Here is a 25306-nt window from a genome sequence, read left to right as displayed (position 1 = left end):
TGAAATTTAGGACGTTTTAGGACAGTCTAAAGTAAGGAATGAGTTTCAAGATATAATTTTTAAAATTTAATTTAGGAAATTAATATGTTTTCTTTAAATTCAATTATTATTAATATATTATTTACCCTTTAATACCCTTGGAAATCATTTACAAATATTTAGAGTAGATAACAAACAAAATACAGTTTAAACAAAAAAATCTTGAGCTTAATAATGACAACAAATGTAAAATGTCAGCAGACAATAGTTTAAAATACTAAAAAAAGGTCCAAAGTTAAATACACAGTAGGATCCCGGTAACTCGGACCCTGGATAACTCAGACTATTGCTAAGTCGGATAGTTGGACAGTGACAATTCCCCTTGCACTTATTAATCAACTATAAAACCATCCCCTAATTAAATCGCACCATTTGCTAACTCTTAATGTAGTCCTAATGATAATATTGTTGATACCTACAACGTACTTATCTCGATAAGTACATTTTCAAAAAATTTAACATACCAAGAGCTTTGCTTAACTTAACATTCACTAAGCCAGACTATATATCAGTTCCCATAAAAAGTCTGACTTAACAGGATTCTACTTTTTTTTTTTTATTTATTTGATAGATTTGTAAAGGAGTAATAAAAACAAAGTAATAAATATTAACAATTTTTTTTATTTTATAAAGTAATCCTACTGATATTTTATTAGAAAACAAAATAAGTTATTTTGTTATAACAGAAGAGAGTTAAAATAGAGTTTCAATATAAATCAATATAACTCAATAATTGACTAAACTGACAGTTCTTTACTCCGTTTTTCTAAAACATCTTGCTCATTAACAAGCTCCTGCCTTCTTTTCATCCCTGTTTCAATTTTACACTGGGCTCGCTGCAAATCATTTCTTGTGCTGTTTTTTTTGAAGCAAACACTTCTTCAAATCACTATTTCCTTCAAAAACTAAATCATCAGCAACTGATAGACCATCTTTTATCTGCAAAAGAAACAAACTTTTACTTCATGCAGTAATTAAACAAATTAAAATTGAAAATATTCACATCAGCAAAACAATTTTTATGAAGTGTTACTTACTTGTTGAATGGATGCAAGAATAGCTTGTTTTTCATTTTTCAAAATTTGTTTTTTTGCCTCCTCAGACTCTTTAATTTTTTTATGCTTTTCTTCTTCCTCTTTCAACCTGCGTTTAGTTTCCAGGTCAGCTTTGTAACTTGAGTGAGCTAATTTAACAGATTGTATAAATGACTTAGTTATAGGAATATCGAGTATGGATCCAAAGCTCAATATGGTATCTTTTACAAACCTCAAAGCCTCAATTGTCTCCGGATCAAGTGAAGTACCATGTAACTGAATAATGTGTTTGTTAATTGAAAATCCATTCTCTGGGGCACTATTTCCATGCAAAAGTGAAGAAACAACTTTGAAAAGGGATGTAATATTGGGAAACTTAGGTAAACCACTATCATTCAAAATTTTAGTCTCAAAGGAATTGATTAGTGTATCAATATCGAAACTACATAAATATTTTGGAACTGCAGGAAGACCGGCAAGCTGGAAAGCATTTTCCCAGTAAGAAGTTTGATATCTCCCAAATGAAACTAGTTCTTCAGAACATTTATAACAGCACTCTGAAAGCAATTCCATTTGGTAAACTCGCCATTCGTTTCGTATATTATCACAAGACTCCTTCGAATGATTTACATACTTCTATAGTGAGATTTGAAACAGCTGCTAGAGACTCATTACTTCCTTTTTTTAAAGGATCAAGAAAGATTGCATTTTTCAAAATACCTGATTCCCAAGGTAATTTCAATTTTAAATAACTTGTAAATGCTTGATAAGACTCAAGACAATTTTGTCAAAATTTCTTCTCGCCACATGAGATTTCTAGAGCTTCTGAAAAATAAGATTTGGCTTTTGTGCCAATATCAATTAACTTTAATGGCTTAAAATTTTTTGAGTCAATCACGTCAATCATCAGCAACTCATTAATAGATTTTATGGATTTGCTGCCATTATTATTAACATATAGAAGCTTAGTTTTAATAAACTTGGACATTAGTGAAACAAGAAGCTTTGACATTTCAGAGTATATCAGGTGAATTCTTGGTTTAATTGATTGAAATGTTTTTAAAAATATTTCAAAGTTATTTGCTATGAAAGCAATAAATGAAATATAAGGCATTGACATTTCATTTTGCAAAACATCTGTAATTCTCTTATATCTTTCTGTATCTCCAACAGTTGATTTAAAAGATGTAGTTGTTGGAAGGAATTTTAAAAAATATTCACAAAAATTCTTGTGTTGTTCTAAAATCTGAGAACATATTCTTCTGAGTGTCACCCATCTTGTTGAAGAATGTCTTTGAATAAAGAATGAAATAACTTCTGTTAGATCTTCTATTTGTCGTCTTGCAGCAGAATGTTTAAAGAAAAATTTAACATCAATTGCAAATGAGTCAATGTTGAAATTTAAAACATTAACTCCTGCTCTAAATGCATTATGAACTATATGCAGGGGGCATGTGCCTATTGATATAATGTTTTTATTCAAACTTTTCATTTTCTCAGACAAATTTAATCTCTCAAACTTAATATTTACATTAGGACCATCCATATTAGTATGGAGCATAAACTTTATGTTAAGCTTAACTTTCTCTACAAACTCTAGGAAGTGTTCTAACAACTTTTCAGCAGTACAATGGTATACCATGACAGTTCCACAGTATGCAATTTTAATGCATTTGTGTTTTTTAGACCAACATTGTACATAACCATCATACTGTGTATTAACTTGCTGATTAGTAGATTCATCAAATTTAAATGTAAAAACAGTTTCATGTAAGTCCTCCAATAACAATGTTTTAAAATATGGAAAAATACCATACTGAATGGTGTATTTAGACTTTGTTTCGCTTTGTCTGTATCCTTTGGCAATTTTTGAATCTGGGAACATTGCTTCAAACATTTTACCATCTCCATTGGTTGAGGCAAAAGAATAGTTAGACTCAACACACTTTAAACTATGAACAATTTCAGCTTTTAAAATCTCTTCCTCGACAGTGTAACAAATCTTTGAAGCTTTTAATTCAAGAACTTTATCTTTATTTTTACTAAATTCTGATTGTCCTTCTCTTTCTTTAAACTTTAATGTGTGAAGTTTGCTAATTGCATGGCTTCTTACTTGTCCAACTCCGCTCCCACTGACTGAAAAGGTTTTCTGGCATAACTTGCAATTTGCAGAATAGTGATCACCAGGACAAACTTGGATCCAGTTGAACTCAGACTCCCACCATTTATTATATTTTGTTTTTCTCTTAGACATCTTATAAATATAAATAAACAGATAATCTATAATTTAACAAAGTAATCTAATTGCCTTTTACAACTTTTTCTATTTTATAAATCTAAAAACAACAATAAATTTGAAAATTTATGATAATGAAATATTGATAATTATTAATAATTACATATTCAATAGATATAGAGAATATTTACTAGTTAACAATTACTTTCTATTACATAAATAAATTATTTTTATGTACATAACTTTACTATAAACATACCAGTGTATAAAAACGTTTATTTTAAAAAATCTTTTAAAATTTTAGGACAAGTTGGGACATAACCCTATAATTTAAGACATTTTATGACAAAAAAGTAAAATTTTGAAAATTTGGGACATTTTGGGATTTTGGGACAGACTGGGAGGTCTGAAATTTTAATTTATTTTTCTAAATTTTCTAAAAAAGAACAAATAGTTAATAGCATCACAGAAATTTTAAAGTAGTAAGAACCATTTTATGGAAATAGCATAAGTATAACTTTAAATAACATCTATACCCCTATTTTCCTTCTAAAAAATAATATAACAAAAATAAAACTGCTAAAAGAAAAACTAAAACAAACAAAATATAAATGATTTAAAAATTAAAATCCTTTCTACTTTAAATCCTTTCTACTTTTTCTAATAAAAATTTAAATCCTTTCTACTTTATCTAATAGAAATATTTTATGAGTAAACTACTTGCATACTAAATCATAATGAAACAGACTTATAATGGACTATGAAAAAAAAAAAAAAAAAAATAGTCATCAAAAATCACCTGAAATTAGGAATTAGATGATAAACTAGCTGTTACCAAAAACAACAATAAAAATATACAAAATGTAAATGTAAACAACAACAAAAATAAAAGGAGTAGTAAGGATAACAAGAATTATAAAAATAATGATAATAATAAAACAAACAACAAATATAAAAAAATTAATAACAAAAAGAGTAAAAAAAATGATAACAAGGATAGTAACAATAAGAATAATAATGATAATGAAAAATAGAAAATAATGAAATGAATATTAACAAAAATAATGATGAAAATATAAATAGTAATTGTAATAATGAAAGTAAGAAAAACAAAAATAACAGGAATAATGATAACGCAAATAATGATGATATATAAAATAACAACTATAACAATAATTATTATAACCATAAAAAAAAAAATAACAATTAAAAAATATACAACAAAAAAAAGAGGAACAAAAATAACAATAAGTATATTAACAATAAGAGGAATATAAACAAAAGGACAAATAAAAAGAATAACAGTAAGAACATATTTAATAAAAACAAAATAAAATTAAAAATAATTGTAACAAAAAAGAAACATAATCATAACAATAATAATCATAATAACAACAAAAAGAAAATATAACAGTTTCAAAATATGACAAAAAAAAATGAGGAAGAATAATAATAAGTATAATAACAATAATGAGAATTATAAGAAGAAGAACAATAAAAAAGAATAACAATATGAAGAGCAAATTTAGTTAAAAAAAAAAATGATATGAAGAAAAAAAAAAGCAACAATAAAAGTGATAATTATAAGTGCAATAATAACAAAAACAAAAAGAAAATTTAGCTATAATTACAATTTTAAAAAAATGAAGAATAAAGACAATATAAAATCACAATTAATAAAAATAACAATAATAATAAAAGGAATAGTATTACAAATAACAATACAATAACAAAAATAATAAAAATTACAACTGTAAAAACATGAATATTAACAAAAATGATAAGAAGAAAAATATTAATAATAATAGGAATAGTTTAAATGAAAATATAAATATAAGTAATAAAATAAAATAAAAGAAAATTAATTATAACAACGAATAATGAGAAAAATTTTAAAAATAGAAAAACAGAATAATACTAACAATAAGAATAGAAATAACAATAAGAACAAGTATAACATTAACAAAAATAAGAATAAGAACAAAAATAAGAATAATAAGAATAACAAAAAACAATAATAATAAAAATATACATCATGTATAAAAAAGTAACAATAATAATAAAAAAAGAGTAACAATTATAACAAAAGTTATAAAAATAACAATAATATACAAGGAAATACAAAAACATTACAACAATAAAAATAAGAAAAATAATTGTCAGCATACTGTGTTTTTACAACAAACTTTAAATGTTAGAGTTTTTATTTATTTCTCAAACTTTTAATTATCTTGCTTTTGTGAGCAATAGCCTCATTGAGATGTTTAAATCTTGCCCTTAGTTTAACATTTTCCCTTAACACCTTCACATCCTCTCTATGCTTTCATATTTTGGTAGTAATATCATTTGCCAAACTACTAAACTGTCATTTTACGACTTTTGTTCTAGGAGACAGCTGGTCAGCTCTTAGTCTGAATAGTGGTCTTGAATCAGATAAAGATAAAACACTTATATGTTTAGGAGATGCATTAACTGACAAAGATGAAATAGTGTTACTTGAATTTGTGGTTGACTGAAATGAATGCGTTGCTGACAATACTGTTATTTGACACAAGAAAGGCTCATTGTAAAAGTCAATAAAATGTTTAGAACCTCTTAAAAAATTGCAAGCCCATATTTTGATTTTCTAACAAGAAGTTTAATATGACTTTTATAAATCTTGAAGCCATAAAGCTTATTGAGTTGTGTGATTCATCATTGCTAATTAACATAAACAGTATATGTCCATTTCTATAGTCTATGTATATTTGTGAAGGCAATGTAAAGTTTGATGCTAGATATTTTTTTACTGCACCACAAAACACACAGATATTCTTTTGGGCCCCATGATACCTCAAAACGCTAAATGCAATTATTTTTAAAATGAATTTAAAAATTTATAAGAGAATGTTGTTTACTTTAATTTCCTTTTTTAAAAAAATAATTCACTTACTTATTTCCGCTTCAAACATATACACATGAATTGCTTGATAAGATGAAAAAAGTGCACACAAATATTATTTGATAATAATTATAAGCAACTTTGTCATAACATAAATATTATTTACATGCTAAACTTTTCTTTTTTAAAAAAAAAAAAAATGACCACATGATGCATCATATAATTTGTACCATCTGATACCTCATTCACTCATAACAATTATAAAAATTTTTCATAATAAATTATCAATAAACTAAAAAATAAAACTAAACTGTTAAATGATAGCATACTATTATTAAAATAATACAATATTATTTTAGAATGTTAAGCAATAGCAATAAAGTAGATTTTATTATGATAGTTATAATTATGATGAAAAACACTCGAACTTGAATAAAAAAATTTACAAAAAAAATGCAAGCTCAATTTAAAAATGTTAACAAAGTAACTTTAAAATGTCTATTGGCAAGAAATATCTGTTGGAATTTTTAATCCACCACAATCCAAACAAAAAAAACAAAACAACAACAACTATATTTCAAGATAATTAATAATTACAACATTGAATAACAAAAAAAGATTCTAAAGCACAATAAAAAAAAACAAATAACAGTAACACTAATACAAAGAATTTTAAAAGTTTACAAAAGCAATAAACAAGAAATGTAATAATAAATTACAAAAATGATAAGTGATAAGAGGAATTTAATAACATAACTGCATCAGCTTAAAAGTATAACAAAGATAATAAACAACAACAATAATTAAAAATATTACGAAGTAAAATAGAAACCTTAACTAACACCAACAGCAACAAAAGCCCTGTAACAACAACAAAAAAAAAAAGCATAGCAACTGTATATATGAAAAAAAAAAAAAAAAAAAAAAAAAAAAAAATTTTAACAACTGAAACAGAAGAAAAAAATAATACAGAAGAACAAGTAAAAATAACAAAAAAAAAAAATTAGAGCTTGATAAAACTATTAACAACAGTAAGTGATAAATAATAAAATTAAAATAAACTTTAAGACATAAAAATAATGACAATATTAAAAAAATGTCAGAATGTTGTGGATCTTGCGTCCATAGAATGAAATTAAATTTATCCTTCTGGCCTTATATCTCCTGATGATAAAAAATATGCAAAATGAGCATATAACTATGTTTGATGTATAAATTTTATCTCCAATTATTTTATTGTCCCATAAATGAAATATGTTGCAAAATTGCTTCTTTTTTATTGTCCATTTTCAAGGAACTTAAAAGTCAAGTATCTTATCAAACTTAGACCAGGTGTCAACAGTTATCAATAGATTGACTGTTAAAATAGAAACATTACGCTTAATTCCATTATGAAATGTTTCTAAGCTAAGATTTTTATAAACTCATCATATAATGTATTTCTAATGCCACTTAAAGACATTATGGTAGTTCTTTGAGTTGGAACAGCAGTTGGAATTTGAGACAAGGGTACTCCCAGCCAAACAGATGGAGCAATTTTTTGATCGACATTTTCCTCCACGTACTGTAAATGTTTCAAAACATGGAGGCCAGTGTACTCACAGATAACAGTATTATTGGTAACAACTAAATTAGAGATTGGAATGGCTTTTATCCATCTTTCACGCTCAACATTATCACTTGGAAATTGATGCACTGATACTTTACTAGCTTCACTTGATATATATATATATATATATATATATATATATATATATATATATATATATATATATATATATATATATATATATATATTTCAAGTTGAATTATTTTCAAATACAATATCTCCTGTTCGTATAAGAGTGCTCAATATTTTGTATAAATAGAGCAATATATATATATATATAAAACGAAGAAACAACAACTATCTATCGATAGATTTTTTGATTTGTATTTCATGGCTGATGATTGCCGCTAGGCATGAAACTTTAAGTACCATACATAGTTGTTGTTTCTTCATTTTATATATATATATATATATTATCAAAATGAATATATATATATATATATATATATATATATATATATATATATATATATATATATATATATATATATATATATATATATATATATTCATTTTGATAATTATTGTGACAAGCATACCCACAACATTTTTTTGGCACGGTATAAAAACTTTATCTAAAATTAAAAAATATCTATTATTTGCTTTAAATGAATTCTAAAACTCCACGCTTAAATTATGCAAGTTTCTTTTCATAACATCATGTAAGAATAATTCACAATATATCATAAACAACATTGGATTTTCTTTTAAAAACAAATCTAAACAAATAATTCTCTACAACCGTAAAAAAATAGGCCTGCACAAAAAATTCCGGTTGCATGACGAATAGACCTGTAGTAAGAGGGGTGAGAGGGAGCGAGAGGTGTAGAGAGAGGTGGTTAAATTATTCCATGATAAAACCCCCTCCCCTTTGGTCACGTGAATGTCAAAAATTCCTAGGTTTGTGCGGATCCAGCGTCTATAGAATGAAATTCGTACATTCACATGGGCCGTTTCCTAGTGTATTATTGGTTAAGGCAAACAATAAGCTTAGAAGTTCGCCTCTGCCACAAATGCCTATTCTCCAACAATAGTTCTGCCCTAATGAGCTACTTATGGGAAATACACCTACGTTAGCAGGTGTATTTCTCATAAGTTTGAAAATACACATAAAAAGGGCTTCTGTGATACAAGTTTCAAAATCTGCAAATACCAGGAGTAAACTGAGTAAGTTTTGTTTTTGATTCTTTGAGTTTTTGTTTGGCTGTTTTACAGAGTTGCTTTAGCTAGCTTGAATGACCGGGGTACAAAATCGGTCTTAGACGTGCTAGTATTTCTTTACAAAGTTTATGTTGTTTATGGTTTATCGATTTTCTCACGGTGCTTGTGTTTACTTTATGAAAATGATTCGGTAATGCTGTGCAGCCTGTTTAATAAAAGAGAATTTTTAAAAGTAATAGTTAAGGATGCCTTCTGCAAGTCTAGAGCTTTCACCATCTTCTTCCCCGGCATTTAGACATAATAGTTTTTTTTAAGTTTTTTTTCTTTTTTTTTTTTTTTTGTTATGTTTTCTGTGTTTCTATGTTGTCTTTCTATTCTGTTTTTCAGGCAGGGTTTTTGTTGTTGTTGCTAATGTTAGTTATGATTTGTAATATATTTTGCAATATTTGTAATTATTGTTGTTGTTTATTATCTTTGTTATACTTTAAAGTTAATGTGGTTGTATCATTAAATTCCTTTGATGACATTTCATTTTTGTAATTGATTATTATATTTATTGTTACACTTTCCTTACACTTTTTAAATTCTTTGTATTAAAGTTGTTGTTATTAGTTGTTTTTATTGTGTTTTAGAATACTTTTATGTTATTCAATGTTGTAATCATTGATTATCTTTAAACAGTTGTTGTTCCTTTTTTGTTTTTCTTATTATACGTTTGAATTTTTCTTACTTACTAAAAGTGCTCATGTATTTTTCCAGATGCTGTAAAGATTTCCATGATCAAAAGAATTTTTTTATTGCATTTCGAGCATTAGTTCAGCTAAAGAATACACGACTTCAAAAAGAATGTGTGAATATGAACTGTATTTGAATGCATGACGTTGAGGAGTTTAATACGAATGTGGTTTGAATTAGTAGACACTTCTAACATTTTAGCCATATATACAGACAGTTCCAGGTCAAACCTATTATCTACAAATAATGAGTAGTTATAATAGTAAATTTCTCTTTCAAAAATATATGTATTGTTGGTGTAAACTATTTCTATTTATATATATATATATATATATATATATATATATATATATATATATATATATATATATATATATATATATATATATATATATATATATATGAAACAAATAAATGTGTGTTTTACTATTATCACCCAAATATATGACAATATAGCTACATATTTTAATCTTATAAAAATCAAAACAAACAGTTCGTATAATATAATCCAATGAAAACACTATAATTAGCTTGATAGTATTGAAGGACAGTTAATAAATAAATTTTTTATTAAATTTCTTTCTCTAAAATTGAGCTGGTCATAGTTATAAAAGAAGATCATAAATAAAATCGGTTAATTTATAAAGTAACAGAGAAGCACAAAGGAAGAATAAAACAGACATCCATAACATATCTTAAAAAAACCAACCAACAGTCTCAAGTTTTAAAGGACAACAAAGAGGGCTTTATAGCATAAATAGAGTCAATCATATAAATCTAACACAAATAACAGCGGCCGCATAAATAAAATACGACAAAAATAAAAAAATAAAAAATTATATCCTCAAGACAACACCAAAGGAAAAATAAATCGAAAAATAAAATAACATAAAAAACGTCAAAATTTGGGCCAAATGTGGCCAAATTCGAGGCTTTCACCGACTCCTCTTGGATCCCTTGGCCATATTTTGTTGTATCCTGTCAGGCTGAGCAAAAAAATGCCCAAGGGCATCAAGCAATTCAGTGGTAAGTACCGAATTTTGCGACAAATGCACAGAAATGCTTAGAATTTGCTTGTAATGTCAATTCTGTGATTATTTCGTCAAATTGGAGCCTTTCACCGAGATTTCTTGGAGCCTTTGGACATATTCTGTTGTAACCTATCAGGCTGAGCACGAATATGACAAAGACAGTCAACAGAGAGGCTGGCAAGTACCGGATTTGGCGACAAAACCCCGTTTTTGGCTCAATTTCCATACAAAACGTCGAAATTTGGGCCAAATGTGGCCAAATTCGAGGCTTTCACCGACTCCTCTTGGATCCCTTGGCCCTATTTTGTTGTATCCTGTCAGGCTGAGCACGAATATGACAAAGACAGTCAACAGAGAGGCTGGCAAGTACCGGATTTGGCGACAAAACCCCGTTTTTGGCTCAATTTCCATACAAAACGTCGAAATTTGGGCCAAATGTGGCCAAATTCGAGTCTTTCACCGACTCCTCTTGGATCCCTTGGCCATATTTTGTTGTATCCTGTCAGGCTGAGCAAAAAAATGCCCAAGGGCATCAAGCAATTCAGTGGTAAGTACCGAATTTTGCGACAAATGCACAGAAATGCTTAGAATTTGCTTGTAATGTCAATTCTGTGATTATTTCGTCAAATTGGAGCCTTTCACCGAGATTTCTTGGAGCCTTTGGACATATTCTGTTGTAACCTATCAGGCTGAGCACGAATATGACAAAGACAGTCAACAGAGAGGCTGGCAAGTACCGGATTTGGCGACAAAACCCCGTTTTTGGCTCAATTTCCATACAAAACGTCGAAATTTGGGCCAAATGTGGCCAAATTCGAGGCTTTCACCGACTCCTCTTGGATCCCTTGGCCCTATTTTGTTGTATCCTGTCAGGCTGAGCACGAATATGACAAAGACAGTCAACAGAGAGGCTGGCAAGTACCGGATTTGGCGACAAAACCCCGTTTTTGGCTCAATTTCCATACAAAACGTCGAAATTTGGGCCAAATGTGGCCAAATTCGAGTCTTTCACCGACTCCTCTTGGATCCCTTGGCCATATTTTGTTGTATCCTGTCAGGCTGAGCAAAAAAATGCCCAAGGGCATCAAGCAATTCAGTGGTAAGTACCGAATTTTGCGACAAATGCACAGAAATGCTTAGAATTTGCTTGTAATGTCAATTCTGTGATTATTTCGTCAAATTGGAGCCTTTCACCGAGATTTCTTGGAGCCTTTGGACATATTCTGTTGTAACCTATCAGGCTGAGCACGAATATGACAAAGACAGTCAACAGAGAGGCTGGCAAGTACCGGATTTGGCGACAAAACCCCGTTTTTGGCTCAATTTCCATACAAAACGTCGAAATTTGGGCCAAATGTGGCCAAATTCGAGGCTTTCACCGACTCCTCTTGGATCCCTTGGCCCTATTTTGTTGTATCCTGTCAGGCTGAGCACGAATATGACAAAGACAGTCAACAGAGAGGCTGGCAAGTACCGGATTTGGCGACAAAACCCCGTTTTTGGCTCAATTTCCATACAAAACGTCGAAATTTGGGCCAAATGTGGCCAAATTCGAGTCTTTCACCGACTCCTCTTGGATCCCTTGGCCATATTTTGTTGTATCCTGTCAGGCTGAGCAAAAAAATGCCCAAGGGCATCAAGCAATTCAGTGGTAAGTACCGAATTTTGCGACAAATGCACAGAAATGCTTAGAATTTGCTTGTAATGTCAATTCTGTGATTATTTCGTCAAATTGGAGCCTTTCACCGAGATTTCTTGGAGCCTTTGGACATATTCTGTTGTAACCTATCAGGCTGAGCACGAATATGACAAAGACAGTCAACAGAGAGGCTGGCAAGTACCGGATTTGGCGACAAAACCCCGTTTTTGGCTCAATTTCCATACAAAACGTCGAAATTTGGGCCAAATGTGGCCAAATTCGAGGCTTTCACCGACTCCTCTTGGATCCCTTGGCCCTATTTTGTTGTATCCTGTCAGGCTGAGCACGAATATGACAAAGACAGTCAACAGAGAGGCTGGCAAGTACCGGATTTGGCGACAAAACCCCGTTTTTGGCTCAATTTCCATACAAAACGTCGAAATTTGGGCCAAATGTGGCCAAATTCGAGTCTTTCACCGACTCCTCTTGGATCCCTTGGCCATATTTTGTTGTATCCTGTCAGGCTGAGCAAAAAAATGCCCAAGGGCATCAAGCAATTCAGTGGTAAGTACCGAATTTTGCGACAAATGCACAGAAATGCTTAGAATTTGCTTGTAATGTCAATTCTGTGATTATTTCGTCAAATTGGAGCCTTTCACCGAGATTTCTTGGAGCCTTTGGACATATTCTGTTGTAACCTATCAGGCTGAGCACGAATATGACAAAGACAGTCAACAGAGAGGCTGGCAAGTACCGGACTTGGCGACAAAACCCCGTTTTTGGCTCAATTTCCATACAAAACGTCGAAATTTGGGCCAAATGTGGCCAAATTCGAGGCTTTCACCGACTCCTCTTGGATCCCTTGGCCCTATTTTGTTGTATCCTGTCAGGCTGAGCACGAATATGACAAAGACAGTCAACAGAGAGGCTGGCAAGTACCGGATTTGGCGACAAAACCCCGTTTTTGGCTCAATTTCCATACAAAACGTCGAAATTTGGGCCAAATGTGGCCAAATTCGAGTCTTTCACCGACTCCTCTTGGATCCCTTGGCCATATTTTGTTGTATCCTGTCAGGCTGAGCAAAAAAATGCCCAAGGGCATCAAGCAATTCAGTGGTAAGTACCGAATTTTGCGACAAATGCACAGAAATGCTTAGAATTTGCTTGTAATGTCAATTCTGTGATTATTTCGTCAAATTGGAGCCTTTCACCGAGATTTCTTGGAGCCTTTGGACATATTCTGTTGTAACCTATCAGGCTGAGCACGAATATGACAAAGACAGTCAACAGAGAGGCTGGCAAGTACCGGACTTGGCGACAAAACCCCGTTTTTGGCTCAATTTCCATACAAAACGTCGAAATTTGGGCCAAATGTGGCCAAATTCGAGGCTTTCACCGACTCCTCTTGGATCCCTTGGCCCTATTTTGTTGTATCCTGTCAGGCTGAGCACGAATATGACAAAGACAGTCAACAGAGAGGCTGGCAAGTACCGGATTTGGCGACAAAACCCCGTTTTTGGCTCAATTTCCATACAAAACGTCGAAATTTGGGCCAAATGTGGCCAAATTCGAGTCTTTCACCGACTCCTCTTGGATCCCTTGGCCATATTTTGTTGTATCCTGTCAGGCTGAGCAAAAAAATGCCCAAGGGCATCAAGCAATTCAGTGGTAAGTACCGAATTTTGCGACAAATGCACAGAAATGCTTAGAATTTGCTTGTAATGTCAATTCTGTGATTATTTCGTCAAATTGGAGCCTTTCACCGAGATTTCTTGGAGCCTTTGGACATATTCTGTTGTAACCTATCAGGCTGAGCACGAATATGACAAAGACAGTCAACAGAGAGGCTGGCAAGTACCGGATTTGGCGACAAAACCCCGTTTTTGGCTCAATTTCCATACAAAACGTCGAAATTTGGGCCAAATGTGGCCAAATTCGAGGCTTTCACCGACTCCTCTTGGATCCCTTGGCCCTATTTTGTTGTATCCTGTCAGGCTGAGCACGAATATGACAAAGACAGTCAACAGAGAGGCTGGCAAGTACCGGATTTGGCGACAAAACCCCGTTTTTGGCTCAATTTCCATACAAAACGTCGAAATTTGGGCCAAATGTGGCCAAATTCGAGTCTTTCACCGACTCCTCTTGGATCCCTTGGCCATATTTTGTTGTATCCTGTCAGGCTGAGCAAAAAAATGCCCAAGGGCATCAAGCAATTCAGTGGTAAGTACCGAATTTTGCGACAAATGCACAGAAATGCTTAGAATTTGCTTGTAATGTCAATTCTGTGATTATTTCGTCAAATTGGAGCCTTTCACCGAGATTTCTTGGAGCCTTTGGACATATTCTGTTGTAACCTATCAGGCTGAGCACGAATATGACAAAGACAGTCAACAGAGAGGCTGGCAAGTACCGGATTTGGCGACAAAACCCCGTTTTTGGCTCAATTTCCATACAAAACGTCGAAATTTGGGCCAAATGTGGCCAAATTCGAGGCTTTCACCGACTCCTCTTGGATCCCTTGGCCCTATTTTGTTGTATCCTGTCAGGCTGAGCACGAATATGACAAAGACAGTCAACAGAGAGGCTGGCAAGTACCGGATTTGGCGACAAAACCCCGTTTTTGGCTCAATTTCCATACAAAACGTCGAAATTTGGGCCAAATGTGGCCAAATTCGAGTCTTTCACCGACTCCTCTTGGATCCCTTGGCCATATTTTGTTGTATCCTGTCAGGCTGAGCAAAAAAATGCCCAAGGGCATCAAGCAATTCAGTGGTAAGTACCGAATTTTGCGACAAATGCACAGAAATGCTTAGAATTTGCTTGTAATGTCAATTCTGTGATTATTTCGTCAAATTGGAGCCTTTCACCGAGATTTCTTGGAGCCTTTGGACATATTCTGTTGTAACCTATCAGGCTGAGCACGAATATGACAAAGACAGTCAACAGAGAGGCTGGCAAGTACCGGATTTGGCGACAAAACCCCGTTTTTGGCTCAATTTCCATACAAAACGTCGAAATTTGGGCCAAATGTGGCCAAATTCGAGGCTTTCACCGACTCCTCTTGGATCCCTTGGCCCTATTTTGTTGTATCCTGTCAGGCTGAGCACGAATATGACAAAGACAGTCAACAGAGAGGCTGGCAAGTACCGGATTTGGCGACAAAACCCCGTTTTTGGCTCAATTTCCATACAAAACGTCGAAATTTGGGCCAAATGTGGCCAAATTCGAGTCTTTCACCGACTCCTCTTGGATCCCTTGGCCATATTTTGTTGTATCCTGTCAGGCTGAGCAAAAAAATGCCCAAGGGCATCAAGCAATTCAGTGGTAAGTACCGAATTTTGCGACAAATGCACAGAAATGCTTAGAATTTGCTTGTAATGTCAATTCTGTGATTATTTCGTCAAATTGGAGCCTTTCACCGAGATTTCTTGGAGCCTTTGGACATATTCTGTTGTAACCTATCAGGCTGAGCACGAATATGACAAAGACAGTCAACAGAGAGGCTGGCAAGTACCGGATTTGGCGACAAAACCCCGTTTTTGGCTCAATTTCCATACAAAACGTCGAAATTTGGGCCAAATGTGGCCAAATTCGAGGCTTTCACCGACTCCTCTTGGATCCCTTGGCCCTATTTTGTTGTATCCTGTCAGGCTGAGCACGAATATGACAAAGACAGTCAACAGAGAGGCTGGCAAGTACCGGATTTGGCGACAAAACCCCGTTTTTGGCTCAATTTCCATACAAAACGTCGAAATTTGGGCCAAATGTGGCCAAATTCGAGTCTTTCACCGACTCCTCTTGGATCCCTTGGCCATATTTTGTTGTATCCTGTCAGGCTGAGCAAAAAAATGCCCAAGGGCATCAAGCAATTCAGTGGTAAGTACCGAATTTTGCGACAAATGCACAGAAATGCTTAGAATTTGCTTGTAATGTCAATTCTGTGATTATTTCGTCAAATTGGAGCCTTTCACCGAGATTTCTTGGAGCCTTTGGACATATTCTGTTGTAACCTATCAGGCTGAGCACGAATATGACAAAGACAGTCAACAGAGAGGCTGGCAAGTACCGGATTTGGCGACAAAACCCCGTTTTTGGCTCAATTTCCATACAAAACGTCGAAATTTGGGCCAAATGTGGCCAAATTCGAGGCTTTCACCGACTCCTCTTGGATCCCTTGGCCCTATTTTGTTGTATCCTGTCAGGCTGAGCACGAATATGACAAAGACAGTCAACAGAGAGGCTGGCAAGTACCGGATTTGGCGACAAAACCCCGTTTTTGGCTCAATTTCCATACAAAACGTCGAAATTTGGGCCAAATGTGGCCAAATTCGAGTCTTTCACCGACTCCTCTTGGATCCCTTGGCCATATTTTGTTGTATCCTGTCAGGCTGAGCAAAAAAATGCCCAAGGGCATCAAGCAATTCAGTGGTAAGTACCGAATTTTGCGACAAATGCACAGAAATGCTTAGAATTTGCTTGTAATGTCAATTCTGTGATTATTTCGTCAAATTGGAGCCTTTCACCGAGATTTCTTGGAGCCTTTGGACATATTCTGTTGTAACCTATCAGGCTGAGCACGAATATGACAAAGACAGTCAACAGAGAGGCTGGCAAGTACCGGATTTGGCGACAAAACCCCGTTTTTGGCTCAATTTCCATACAAAACGTCGAAATTTGGGCCAAATGTGGCCAAATTCGAGGCTTTCACCGACTCCTCTTGGATCCCTTGGCCCTATTTTGTTGTATCCTGTCAGGCTGAGCACGAATATGACAAAGACAGTCAACAGAGAGGCTGGCAAGTACCGGATTTGGCGACAAAACCCCGTTTTTGGCTCAATTTCCATACAAAACGTCGAAATTTGGGCCAAATGTGGCCAAATTCGAGTCTTTCACCGACTCCTCTTGGATCCCTTGGCCATATTTTGTTGTATCCTGTCAGGCTGAGCAAAAAAATGCCCAAGGGCATCAAGCAATTCAGTGGTAAGTACCGAATTTTGCGACAAATGCACAGAAATGCTTAGAATTTGCTTGTAATGTCAATTCTGTGATTATTTCGTCAAATTGGAGCCTTTCACCGAGATTTCTTGGAGCCTTTGGACATATTCTGTTGTAACCTATCAGGCTGAGCACGAATATGACAAAGACAGTCAACAGAGAGGCTGGCAAGTACCGGATTTGGCGACAAAACCCCGTTTTTGGCTCAATTTCCATACAAAACGTCGAAATTTGGGCCAAATGTGGCCAAATTCGAGGCTTTCACCGACTCCTCTTGGATCCCTTGGCCCTATTTTGTTGTATCCTGTCAGGCTGAGCACGAATATGACAAAGACAGTCAACAGAGAGGCTGGCAAGTACCGGATTTGGCGACAAAACCCCGTTTTTGGCTCAATTTCCATACAAAACGTCGAAATTTGGGCCAAATGTGGCCAAATTCGAGTCTTTCACCGACTCCTCTTGGATCCCTTGGCCATATTTTGTTGTATCCTGTCAGGCTGAGCAAAAAAATGCCCAAGGGCATCAAGCAATTCAGTGGTAAGTACCGAATTTTGCGACAAATGCACAGAAATGCTTAGAATTTGCTTGTAATGTCAATTCTGTGATTATTTCGTCAAATTGGAGCCTTTCACCGAGATTTCTTGGAGCCTTTGGACATATTCTGTTGTAACCTATCAGGCTGAGCACGAATATGACAAAGACAGTCAACAGAGAGGCTGGCAAGTACCGGATTTGGCGACAAAACCCCGTTTTTGGCTCAATTTCCATACAAAACGTCGAAATTTGGGCCAAATGTGGCCAAATTCGAGGCTTTCACCGACTCCTCTTGGATCCCTTGGCCCTATTTTGTTGTATCCTGTCAGGCTGAGCACGAATATGACAAAGACAGTCAACAGAGAGGCTGGCAAGTACCGGATTTGGCGACAAAACCCCGTTTTTGGCTCAATTTCCATACAAAACGTCGAAATTTGGGCCAAATGTGGCCAAATTCGAGTCTTTCACCGACTCCTCTTGGATCCCTTGGCCATATTTTGTTGTATCCTGTCAGGCTGAGCAAAAAAATGCCCAAGGGCATCAAGCAATTCAGTGGTAAGTACCGAATTTTGCGACAAATGCACAGAAATGCTTAGAATTTGCTTGTAATGTCAATTCTGTGATTATTTCGTCAAATTGGAGCCTTTCACCGAGATTTCTTGGAGCCTTTGGACATATTCTGTTGTAACCTATCAGGCTGAGCACGAATATGACAAAGACAGTCAACAGAGAGGCTGGCAAGTACCGGATTTGGCGACAAAACCCCGTTTTTGGCTCAATTTCCATACAAAACGTCGAAATTTGGGCCAAATGTGGCCAAATTCGAGGCTTTCACCGACTCCTCTTGGATCCCTTGGCCCTATTTTGTTGTATCCTGTCAGGCTGAGCACGAATATGACAAAGACAGTCAACAGAGAGGCTGGCAAGTACCGGATTTGGCGACAAAACCCCGTTTTTGGCTCAATTTCCATACAAAACGTCGAAATTTGGGCCAAATGTGGCCAAATTCGAGTCTTTCACCGACTCCTCTTGGATCCCTTGGCCATATTTTGTTGTATCCTGTCAGGCTGAGCAAAAAAATGCCCAAGGGCATCAAGCAATTCAGTGGTAAGTACCGAATTTTGCGACAAATGCACAGAAATGCTTAGAATTTGCTTGTAATGTCAATTCTGTGATTATTTCGTCAAATTGGAGCCTTTCACCGAGATTTCTTGGAGCCTTTGGACATATTCTGTTGTAACCTATCAGGCTGAGCACGAATATGACAAAGACAGTCAACAGAGAGGCTGGCAAGTACCGGACTTGGCGACAAAACCCCGTTTTTGGCTCAATTTCCATACAAAACGTCGAAATTTGGGCCAAATGTGGCCAAATTCGAGGCTTTCACCGACTCCTCTTGGATCCCTTGGCCCTATTTTGTTGTATCCTGTCAGGCTGAGCACGAATATGACAAAGACAGTCAACAGAGAGGCTGGCAAGTACCGGATTTGGCGACAAAACCCCGTTTTTGGCTCAATTTCCATACAAAACGTCGAAATTTGGGCCAAATGTGGCCAAATTCGAGTCTTTCACCGACTCCTCTTGGATCCCTTGGCCATATTTTGTTGTATCCTGTCAGGCTGAGCAAAAAAATGCCCAAGGGCATCAAGCAATTCAGTGGTAAGTACCGAATTTTGCGACAAATGCACAGAAATGCTTAGAATTTGCTTGTAATGTCAATTCTGTGATTATTTCGTCAAATTGGAGCCTTTCACCGAGATTTCTTGGAGCCTTTGGACATATTCTGTTGTAACCTATCAGGCTGAGCACGAATATGACAAAGACAGTCAACAGAGAGGCTGGCAAGTACCGGACTTGGCGACAAAACCCCGTTTTTGGCTCAATTTCCATACAAAACGTCGAAATTTGGGCCAAATGTGGCCAAATTCGAGGCTTTCACCGACTCCTCTTGGATCCCTTGGCCCTATTTTGTTGTATCCTGTCAGGCTGAGCACGAATATGACAAAGACAGTCAACAGAGAGGCTGGCAAGTACCGGATTTGGCGACAAAACCCCGTTTTTGGCTCAATTTCCATACAAAACGTCGAAATTTGGGCCAAATGTGGCCAAATTCGAGTCTTTCACCGACTCCTCTTGGATCCCTTGGCCATATTTTGTTGTATCCTGTCAGGCTGAGCAAAAAAATGCCCAAGGGCATCAAGCAATTCAGTGGTAAGTACCGAATTTTGCGACAAATGCACAGAAATGCTTAGAATTTGCTTGTAATGTCAATTCTGTGATTATTTCGTCAAATTGGAGCCTTTCACCGAGATTTCTTGGAGCCTTTGGACATATTCTGTTGTAACCTATCAGGCTGAGCACGAATATGACAAAGACAGTCAACAGAGAGGCTGGCAAGTACCGGATTTGGCGACAAAACCCCGTTTTTGGCTCAATTTCCATACAAAACGTCGAAATTTGGGCCAAATGTGGCCAAATTCGAGGCTTTCACCGACTCCTCTTGGATCCCTTGGCCCTATTTTGTTGTATCCTGTCAGGCTGAGCACGAATATGACAAAGACAGTCAACAGAGAGGCTGGCAAGTACCGGATTTGGCGACAAAACCCCGTTTTTGGCTCAATTTCCATACAAAACGTCGAAATTTGGGCCAAATGTGGCCAAATTCGAGTCTTTCACCGACTCCTCTTGGATCCCTTGGCCATATTTTGTTGTATCCTGTCAGGCTGAGCAAAAAAATGCCCAAGGGCATCAAGCAATTCAGTGGTAAGTACCGAATTTTGCGACAAATGCACAGAAATGCTTAGAATTTGCTTGTAATGTCAATTCTGTGATTATTTCGTCAAATTGGAGCCTTTCACCGAGATTTCTTGGAGCCTTTGGACATATTCTGTTGTAACCTATCAGGCTGAGCACGAATATGACAAAGACAGTCAACAGAGAGGCTGGCAAGTACCGGATTTGGCGACAAAACCCCGTTTTTGGCTCAATTTCCATACAAAACGTCGAAATTTGGGCCAAATGTGGCCAAATTCGAGGCTTTCACCGACTCCTCTTGGATCCCTTGGCCCTATTTTGTTGTATCCTGTCAGGCTGAGCACGAATATGACAAAGACAGTCAACAGAGAGGCTGGCAAGTACCGGATTTGGCGACAAAACCCCGTTTTTGGCTCAATTTCCATACAAAACGTCGAAATTTGGGCCAAATGTGGCCAAATTCGAGTCTTTCACCGACTCCTCTTGGATCCCTTGGCCATATTTTGTTGTATCCTGTCAGGCTGAGCAAAAAAATGCCCAAGGGCATCAAGCAATTCAGTGGTAAGTACCGAATTTTGCGACAAATGCACAGAAATGCTTAGAATTTGCTTGTAATGTCAATTCTGTGATTATTTCGTCAAATTGGAGCCTTTCACCGAGATTTCTTGGAGCCTTTGGACATATTCTGTTGTAACCTATCAGGCTGAGCACGAATATGACAAAGACAGTCAACAGAGAGGCTGGCAAGTACCGGATTTGGCGACAAAACCCCGTTTTTGGCTCAATTTCCATACAAAACGTCGAAATTTGGGCCAAATGTGGCCAAATTCGAGGCTTTCACCGACTCCTCTTGGATCCCTTGGCCCTATTTTGTTGTATCCTGTCAGGCTGAGCACGAATATGACAAAGACAGTCAACAGAGAGGCTGGCAAGTACCGGATTTGGCGACAAAACCCCGTTTTTGGCTCAATTTCCATACAAAACGTCGAAATTTGGGCCAAATGTGGCCAAATTCGAGTCTTTCACCGACTCCTCTTGGATCCCTTGGCCATATTTTGTTGTATCCTGTCAGGCTGAGCAAAAAAATGCCCAAGGGCATCAAGCAATTCAGTGGTAAGTACCGAATTTTGCGACAAATGCACAGAAATGCTTAGAATTTGCTTGTAATGTCAATTCTGTGATTATTTCGTCAAATTGGAGCCTTTCACCGAGATTTCTTGGAGCCTTTGGACATATTCTGTTGTAACCTATCAGGCTGAGCACGAATATGACAAAGACAGTCAACAGAGAGGCTGGCAAGTACCGGATTTGGCGACAAAACCCCGTTTTTGGCTCAATTTCCATACAAAACGTCGAAATTTGGGCCAAATGTGGCCAAATTCGAGGCTTTCACCGACTCCTCTTGGATCCCTTGGCCCTATTTTGTTGTATCCTGTCAGGCTGAGCACGAATATGACAAAGACAGTCAACAGAGAGGCTGGCAAGTACCGGATTTGGCGACAAAACCCCGTTTTTGGCTCAATTTCCATACAAAACGTCGAAATTTGGGCCAAATGTGGCCAAATTCGAGTCTTTCACCGACTCCTCTTGGATCCCTTGGCCATATTTTGTTGTATCCTGTCAGGCTGAGCAAAAAAATGCCCAAGGGCATCAAGCAATTCAGTGGTAAGTACCGAATTTTGCGACAAATGCACAGAAATGCTTAGAATTTGCTTGTAATGTCAATTCTGTGATTATTTCGTCAAATTGGAGCCTTTCACCGAGATTTCTTGGAGCCTTTGGACATATTCTGTTGTAACCTATCAGGCTGAGCACGAATATGACAAAGACAGTCAACAGAGAGGCTGGCAAGTACCGGATTTGGCGACAAAACCCCGTTTTTGGCTCAATTTCCATACAAAACGTCGAAATTTGGGCCAAATGTGGCCAAATTCGAGGCTTTCACCGACTCCTCTTGGATCCCTTGGCCCTATTTTGTTGTATCCTGTCAGGCTGAGCACGAATATGACAAAGACAGTCAACAGAGAGGCTGGCAAGTACCGGATTTGGCGACAAAACCCCGTTTTTGGCTCAATTTCCATACAAAACGTCGAAATTTGGGCCAAATGTGGCCAAATTCGAGTCTTTCACCGACTCCTCTTGGATCCCTTGGCCATATTTTGTTGTATCCTGTCAGGCTGAGCAAAAAAATGCCCAAGGGCATCAAGCAATTCAGTGGTAAGTACCGAATTTTGCGACAAATGCACAGAAATGCTTAGAATTTGCTTGTAATGTCAATTCTGTGATTATTTCGTCAAATTGGAGCCTTTCACCGAGATTTCTTGGAGCCTTTGGACATATTCTGTTGTAACCTATCAGGCTGAGCACGAATATGACAAAGACAGTCAACAGAGAGGCTGGCAAGTACCGGATTTGGCGACAAAACCCCGTTTTTGGCTCAATTTCCATACAAAACGTCGAAATTTGGGCCAAATGTGGCCAAATTCGAGGCTTTCACCGACTCCTCTTGGATCCCTTGGCCCTATTTTGTTGTATCCTGTCAGGCTGAGCACGAATATGACAAAGACAGTCAACAGAGAGGCTGGCAAGTACCGGATTTGGCGACAAAACCCCGTTTTTGGCTCAATTTCCATACAAAACGTCGAAATTTGGGCCAAATGTGGCCAAATTCGAGTCTTTCACCGACTCCTCTTGGATCCCTTGGCCATATTTTGTTGTATCCTGTCAGGCTGAGCAAAAAAATGCCCAAGGGCATCAAGCAATTCAGTGGTAAGTACCGAATTTTGCGACAAATGCACAGAAATGCTTAGAATTTGCTTGTAATGTCAATTCTGTGATTATTTCGTCAAATTGGAGCCTTTCACCGAGATTTCTTGGAGCCTTTGGACATATTCTGTTGTAACCTATCAGGCTGAGCACGAATATGACAAAGACAGTCAACAGAGAGGCTGGCAAGTACCGGATTTGGCGACAAAACCCCGTTTTTGGCTCAATTTCCATACAAAACGTCGAAATTTGGGCCAAATGTGGCCAAATTCGAGGCTTTCACCGACTCCTCTTGGATCCCTTGGCCCTATTTTGTTGTATCCTGTCAGGCTGAGCACGAATATGACAAAGACAGTCAACAGAGAGGCTGGCAAGTACCGGATTTGGCGACAAAACCCCGTTTTTGGCTCAATTTCCATACAAAACGTCGAAATTTGGGCCAAATGTGGCCAAATTCGAGTCTTTCACCGACTCCTCTTGGATCCCTTGGCCATATTTTGTTGTATCCTGTCAGGCTGAGCAAAAAAATGCCCAAGGGCATCAAGCAATTCAGTGGTAAGTACCGAATTTTGCGACAAATGCACAGAAATGCTTAGAATTTGCTTGTAATGTCAATTCTGTGATTATTTCGTCAAATTGGAGCCTTTCACCGAGATTTCTTGGAGCCTTTGGACATATTCTGTTGTAACCTATCAGGCTGAGCACGAATATGACAAAGACAGTCAACAGAGAGGCTGGCAAGTACCGGATTTGGCGACAAAACCCCGTTTTTGGCTCAATTTCCATACAAAACGTCGAAATTTGGGCCAAATGTGGCCAAATTCGAGGCTTTCACCGACTCCTCTTGGATCCCTTGGCCCTATTTTGTTGTATCCTGTCAGGCTGAGCACGAATATGACAAAGACAGTCAACAGAGAGGCTGGCAAGTACCGGATTTGGCGACAAAACCCCGTTTTTGGCTCAATTTCTATACAAAACGTCGAAATTTGGGCCAAATGTGGCCAAATTCGAGTCTTTCACCGACTCCTCTTGGATCCCTTGGCCATATTTTGTTGTATCCTGTCAGGCTGAGCAAAAAAATGCCCAAGGGCATCAAGCAATTCAGTGGTAAGTACCGAATTTTGCGACAAATGCACAGAAATGCTTAGAATTTGCTTGTAATGTCAATTCTGTGATTATTTCGTCAAATTGGAGCCTTTCACCGAGATTTCTTGGAGCCTTTGGACATATTCTGTTGTAACCTATCAGGCTGAGCACGAATATGACAAAGACAGTCAACAGAGAGGCTGGCAAGTACCGGATTTGGCGACAAAACCCCGTTTTTGGCTCAATTTCCATACAAAACGTCGAAATTTGGGCCAAATGTGGCCAAATTCGAGGCTTTCACCGACTCCTCTTGGATCCCTTGGCCCTATTTTGTTGTATCCTGTCAGGCTGAGCACGAATATGACAAAGACAGTCAACAGAGAGGCTGGCAAGTACCGGATTTGGCGACAAAACCCCGTTTTTGGCTCAATTTCCATACAAAACGTCGAAATTTGGGCCAAATGTGGCCAAATTCGAGTCTTTCACCGACTCCTCTTGGATCCCTTGGCCATATTTTGTTGTATCCTGTCAGGCTGAGCAAAAAAATGCCCAAGGGCATCAAGCAATTCAGTGGTAAGTACCGAATTTTGCGACAAATGCACAGAAATGCTTAGAATTTGCTTGTAATGTCAATTCTGTGATTATTTCGTCAAATTGGAGCCTTTCACCGAGATTTCTTGGAGCCTTTGGACATATTCTGTTGTAACCTATCAGGCTGAGCACGAATATGACAAAGACAGTCAACAGAGAGGCTGGCAAGTACCGGATTTGGCGACAAAACCCCGTTTTTGGCTCAATTTCCATAC

The 25306-nt window shown here is 36.6% G+C and overlaps 1 long non-coding RNA gene and 1 pseudogene across 2 annotated transcripts; one reads left to right on the top strand and one right to left on the bottom strand.

Annotated features, from left to right (window-relative positions):
• Positions 1 to 141: 141 nt before the first annotated feature.
• LOC149880142 (uncharacterized) lies at positions 142 to 3849 on the bottom strand (annotated as a pseudogene). The gene is made up of 2 exons (XR_016446410.1): positions 1077 to 3849; positions 142 to 978 (listed from the first exon to the last, which is right to left on the bottom strand). The product of XR_016446410.1 is annotated as an uncharacterized LOC149880142 (transcript).
• Positions 3850 to 8754: 4905 nt separating this feature from the next.
• Positions 8755 to 9998, top strand: LOC149880141 (uncharacterized). Its single transcript, XR_016446328.1, has 2 exons — positions 8755 to 8966; positions 9720 to 9998. It is a non-coding gene; the product is annotated as an uncharacterized LOC149880141 (long non-coding RNA).
• Positions 9999 to 25306: the final 15308 nt, after the last annotated feature.

Source organism: Hydra viridissima, unplaced genomic scaffold (assembly GCF_058129835.1).
Source record: "Hydra viridissima isolate aposymbiotic clone 2 unplaced genomic scaffold, HvirCarnegie_v1 scaffold_13, whole genome shotgun sequence".
Lineage (NCBI taxonomy): Eukaryota > Metazoa > Cnidaria > Hydrozoa > Anthoathecata > Hydridae > Hydra > Hydra viridissima.
The sequence above is the reverse complement of the archived record's forward strand: the minus strand, read 5'-3'. Positions and strand labels throughout refer to the sequence as shown.